Raw genomic sequence first — 5,936 nt, forward strand, 5'->3', positions numbered from 1 at the left:
AGGAGAACCCAGGCATTCTGCCTTCAGTCTCTACTATGTTTTGTTTGTGTTGTTGTTTTGAGTTACTCTACATAACTGTTAGTGTTCCAGAAGTTCATAAGTGATCACAGTGGGAGAACATTAACAGAGATTTCTCTGCCTTCATGTCTTGCCTTCTGGGATTCAATGGGAGACCCAACATACCCAGTTCAGTCTCCTTTCTTAATGATTACCTGGTCTTTGAATGCAGTCATGAGAAAGTCTAATCAATGGGATGTGTAACTGTGGTGGTCAGAATGAAAACCCCAAAGACGCATAGGGAGAGGTATTATTGGAGGTGTGGCCTTGTTGGAGGAAGTGTATCAACGGGGAGTGGGCTTTGAGGTCTCAGAAGCTCAAGCAAGGCATGGTGTCTCACTCACTGCATCTTCCTGTTGCATGTGGATCCTCATGTAGAAGTGTCTGCTACCTCTCCAACACCATGTCTACCTGCATTCTGCCATGCTTCCCACCATGACGATAATGGAATAAACCTCTAAAGTGTAAGCCTGCTCAAGTTAAAGGTTTCCCTATGTAAGAGTTGCCATGTGCAACTCTTCACATCAAGAAAACCCTAACTGAGACACCTACAGGCCTTAAGTGCACCTTAAGTGCAAACATCCCTATTCATAGTGAGGCCTCCTGATGAGCCCTGGGCAACACAAGACCCATGAAAAACAGAGCACTGTGCAGTTGGGGGTAGACAGGTGGGGGTGATGTCTTTGGAAAGAGCATCCTTATGGTTTATACCCTTTCCTGCTTTCTTGATGGTTGCCCTCAACATTTCTTTCCCCTGCTAACTTACAGAGTCTGATCTGAGCTTTGACTTAATGCTGGGAGAGTCAGCTGGAATTGCTTGACAACTTCAGACTACAATGGAGTTTCTTGCTTTGTGATGTTTGGGTATATAATACAGAAGAAATTGTGGGAGGGAGAAGAATTTCCTTCTGGAAATTAATGGGCCACCTACAGGGCTTCAGGGAAATGTGGACATTTAGGGACCAAAACCATGGGCACCATGAGAAAAGACAAAGAAATGACACTGCTTTGAGTCCTTCAATATGCCTACTCTGCTGACATGATAGACAACCTTCCAGCAAGACCGTGAATCCCCAAATCCACACACCTTCAGCAATATTAACGGCTTTCTGGTCTCATATACTCACTATCCAAATGGTACTGCTGCTTGCCTGATTGGTATCTTTTCCTAGCAGCCACTGTGGAGAGTCCCCTGGGAAGAGTTAGGGACACATTCATCTAAGAGGCAGGCTTGTCCACACAGTGTGCTGTTGATGTCCAAACAGTTTTGAGAACAAAGAAAGACATCCTTAGAGCCAAGGAACTGAACGTCTCATGTTCTTTCTAGCTGTCTTGCATGTGAGAGACATGGGGCACACTGTTTCTTTCCCTCAAGTCACTTGAGGGGATATAAGCAGGAACATTACATTTTAGAGGAATATACAGGTGTATAGGAAGAAATGGATCACTAGCAATTGATTCGTGTATTCTTTGTCAGCCTGTGGGATCATTTTGTCCTTTGTTGCCACAGTGCTTGGCTGAGGGAAGGTACAAGGCAGAGTAAGAAACACTCCAAACTGGGTTCCTCAATTCTAGGTACCGGGACACCTGGGAACCTGGGCACCTGGGCACTTGAGCACCTGGGCTTCTGAAGATGGTGTCACCTTTAAATCCAAATGCCTTCCAGAATATTATTTCCAATTTTGGATTATATTTTTACATTTAAAAAGTGTGTTGTATGTGGCTTTGTGTTCATACAAGTGCATGTCATGACACACATGTTAATATTAGAGAATAACAAGGGAAGTCTGTTCTGTGTTTGCAACACACGGGTTCCAGGAACTCTATTCAGGTCAAAAGGTTTGGGTAAACATCGTTTTACCATCTTGTCTTTCTTATGATTCCCTGGTCTTGCATTTTCATGTGTTCTCTTTCCTAGAATCCCTCTGCTCAATAATCATCAGAGGGACTATTTGCACTGTCCAATTAAGAAACTTACAGCCCGGAATTGATACCTGCTGAATGAAGAAACTTTCTCCTAATGAAATTCTTCTTTCAGTAATGAGTATCTATACTGCAAAACTCATTCACAAATTTAGGTTACAGTTTTGGAGGCTGAGGACCCAAGCAGTAAAGTCTCAGCTCTTTGTATTACTGCATATAGCAGGGTGACAGCACACACACTTGAGACAGGAAATGAGAGGGAAACTTAGGGTACATGACATCTATCAAACGCCTTTAACATTATAATTATATGTTTTTTGAGATTTTCATAAAATTTGTTTTCATAACCTTCACTCCTTTCTCCCCATTCTTCCATGAGCTACTCAAAGTCACAGAACCATCGAAATTTGTGGCCAACATTTTCTTTCTAACTCCTTCAAGATCCATCTGGGATGCCTGAAATTTTTGGATGCCTGCACATCCAAGAGCAGGTACACATTTGAACTCTTAACCATTCAGAAAGCAAATGTAAAACCTGTTCAGGCTCAGGGAAAGGCTTGCTGTGTGAAAGACCTTTTCGTGACTGGGGATTTAGCTGAGACTCCAATGGTGCTTGAAGTACAAACTTGAGTACCTGATTTCAGCAACAAAAACCAGGCATTGCATCTTGCTGTCAGGATCCAAGATCTGGTAAGGCAGAGATTGGTGGGCTGACATGTTGAAATCACTGTCCAGCAAGCCCAGGCTAATCATGAACTTCAATACAATAGAAAGACCACCTCACGAACAAGGTTGCCAAGTCCTGAAGCATGTGTGGAAGTCTAGCAGTTGCACCCTTCTCTTTGTCACGTGTGCACCTCAAACACGTGTCTGCTCACATAGGACATACACAGAAACAACACTGACATGCATAAGAGACCTTCTGAAGGCAAACTGACCTTAAGTTCAGATCTTCTCACATACCACCAAGTACACACATCTCACCAACTCCTGTCACTGCTCTTCATAGGACAAAGCTTCTCTCCCATGAGCATTAGTGGACAAAATCAAACATAGCCCTCACTTCTGAATGGGGTACAGAATTCGTGGACAGCATGAAAAAGAGATGGAGAGAGACAGACAGAAAGACAGAACACAAAATAAAAGGTAAAGCCCACAACTCTCCAGCCATCAGACTGCTCTTTGAGGTGATTCAGTGCCTTCTGACATCTTATTTAAACAATTAAGAGACTAATGCCTACTGCATCCTGGAACCGCTCAGCAAATTATCAGTCTCAGGACAGACAACTGATCTTTAAAGATCCAATAATCCGGATCACACTCACTGTATCAGGCCTGGCTTCTGCAACATATATACTAAAATTGGAATGATATAGAGAAATTTAGCATGACCCCTGCATAAGAATGGCATACAAATATGTGAAGTGTTCCATATTTTTAACACCACCATCAACAAATCAAAAACAAACAAGAATTAACATTCAATGATCCTTAATCTCCCTCAATATTAATGGTCTTAATTTGCCTATATAAAGACACAGACTAACAGAATGAATACAAAGACAGAATCCATCCTTCTGCTGCATACAAGGAACACACCTCAACTTCAAAGACAGACATTACCTCATAGTAAAGGATTGAAATAAGATTTTCCAATCAGTTTGACACAAGAAACAAGCTGGTGTAGCTATCCTAGTATCTAACAAATTAGACTTCAAACTAAAATCAATCAAAAGAGATGAAATATGTCATTTCATATTCATCGCAGGAAACATCCATCAGGAAGAAGTCTCAATTCTCAACATCTATGCCCAAAATACAAAGGCCCCCACATTCATAAAAGAAACATTACTAAATCTCAAATCTCATACAAGACCTCACACAGTTATAGTGGGAGACTTCAACAACCCACTCTCACCACTAAACATGACCACCAGACAGAAACTTAACAAAGAAACAAAAGAACTAATTGAAGTTTTGACCCAACTAGGTTTAACAGACATCTATAGAACATTTCATCCAAACACAAAAGAATATACATTTTCAGGCCCACATGAGCCCTTCTCTAACACTGACCACATACTTGGCAACATATCAAATCTCAACAAGTACAAAAAATGGAATAACATCGTGTATCTTATCAGACCTCCATCTTTAAAGTTAGCATTCAACAGCAACACATATTGCAGAAAACCTCCAAACTCATGGAAATTGAAAAACACTCAATTGTACCATCCCTGGGTCAAGGAAGAAATAAAGAAAGAAATTAAAGACTTCCTAGAATTCAATGAAAATGGAGACACAACATACCCAAACTTATGGGACACTTTGAAAGAAGTACTAAGAGGAAATTTCATAGCACTGAGTTCTTAAATGAAGCAACTGGAGAGTAGTCACACTAGAGATTAACAGCACAACTGAAATCTCTGGAGCAAAAAGAAGCAAACTCACCCCAGAGAAGTAGACCCAAGGAAATAATCAAATTGAGGGCTGAAATCAGTAAAGTCGAAACAAAGAAAACAACACAAAAAATGTAACAAAGAGTTGGTTTTTCGAGAAAATCAACAACATAGACAAACATTTATCCAAACTGACCAAAAGGCAGAAAGAGAACTTAAATTAATAAAATCAGGAATGAAAAGAGGGACATAACAACGGACAATGAGGAAATCCAGGGAATCTTCAGGTCATACTTTGAAAACCTGTACTCCACAAAAGTTCAAAAATTTAAAGGAAATGGATAATTTTCTGAATAGATAATTATGTACCAAAATTAAATCAAGACACATAAGCAATTTAAACAGACCTATAAACCCTAATGAAATAGAAGCTGCCATCAAAAGTTTCCCAACCAAAGAAAGCCCAGGCACAGATGGCTTCAGTGAAGAATTCTACCAGAAATTCAAAAAAGAGTTAATTCCAAAGCTCTTCAAAGTGTTCCACATAATAGAAGCAGAAGGTACATTGCCAAACTCTTTTTTACAAGGTTACAAAATTACCTTTGTACTCAAGGCACAGAAAGACACAACTAAGAAAGAGATTTTAGACCAATATCCCTCATGAGCATTGATGCAAAAATACTCAATAAAAATATTAGCAAATAGGATCCAAGGACACATCAGAAAAATCATCCACCATGATCATACCAGGGATGCAGGGATGGTTCAGCGTATGAAAATCTTTCAATGAAATCCACAATATAAACAAACTACACAAGAAAAACCACATGATCATCTCACTTGATACTGAAAAAGACCTTGACAAAATACAACACCACTTCATGATAAAGGTCCTGGAGAGATCAGGAATAACAGGAACATACCTTAACATAATAAAAGCAATATATGGTAAACCAACAGTCAACATCAAACTAAATGGAGAAACGCTCAATTCAATTCTTCTAAACTCACGAACAAGAAAAGGTGTCCACTCTCTCCATACCTCTTCAATACTGTACTTGAAGTTCTAGCTAGAGCACTAAGACAACAAAAGGAGATCAAGGGGATACAAATTGGAAAGGAAGAGGTCAAACTTTCACTATTTGCAGATGATATGATAGTTTACATAAGTGTCTTGAAAAATTCTACATGGGAACTCCTATAGCTGACTGAGATTTGACCCTGAAGCTCTGTCAGGACCTCCAGTGCTGACATCAGGACTTGGGACATCTTTCTTGGAACCTCTTAAGGCATGACATAAGGTCAACTCCATATGGACTTGTGTAGCTTGGAGATGATGACCAAGTTATTTCTCCCTTAGTAAAATATTATAGGATATCCTTATTTTGGGTAGCCTAATATTTCTGCATTAAAGGGCACTAAAAGCATCAGAGATGTGGTCACTTACAGTGTTTGGAGTCCCTTAGGAGCAGTGTTCTATCAACCATGACATTCATTCAGAGGACCTAGTAGAGAACCATGCAGGCTCTGTGGTTGTTTCTTCAGTGTCTGTGAGCC

The 5,936-nt window shown here is 40.0% G+C and overlaps 1 non-coding gene across 1 annotated transcript; it reads left to right on the forward strand.

Annotated features, from left to right (window-relative positions):
- Positions 1 to 3,315: 3,315 nt before the first annotated feature.
- LOC121140069 lies at positions 3,316 to 3,419 on the forward strand. The gene has a single exon (XR_005876909.1). It is a non-coding gene; the product is annotated as a U6 spliceosomal RNA (small nuclear RNA).
- Positions 3,420 to 5,936: the final 2,517 nt, after the last annotated feature.

The sequence above is a fragment of the Mesocricetus auratus genome, unplaced genomic scaffold (genome assembly GCF_017639785.1).
Source record: "Mesocricetus auratus isolate SY011 unplaced genomic scaffold, BCM_Maur_2.0 Super-Scaffold_100003, whole genome shotgun sequence".
Lineage (NCBI taxonomy): Eukaryota > Metazoa > Chordata > Mammalia > Rodentia > Cricetidae > Mesocricetus > Mesocricetus auratus.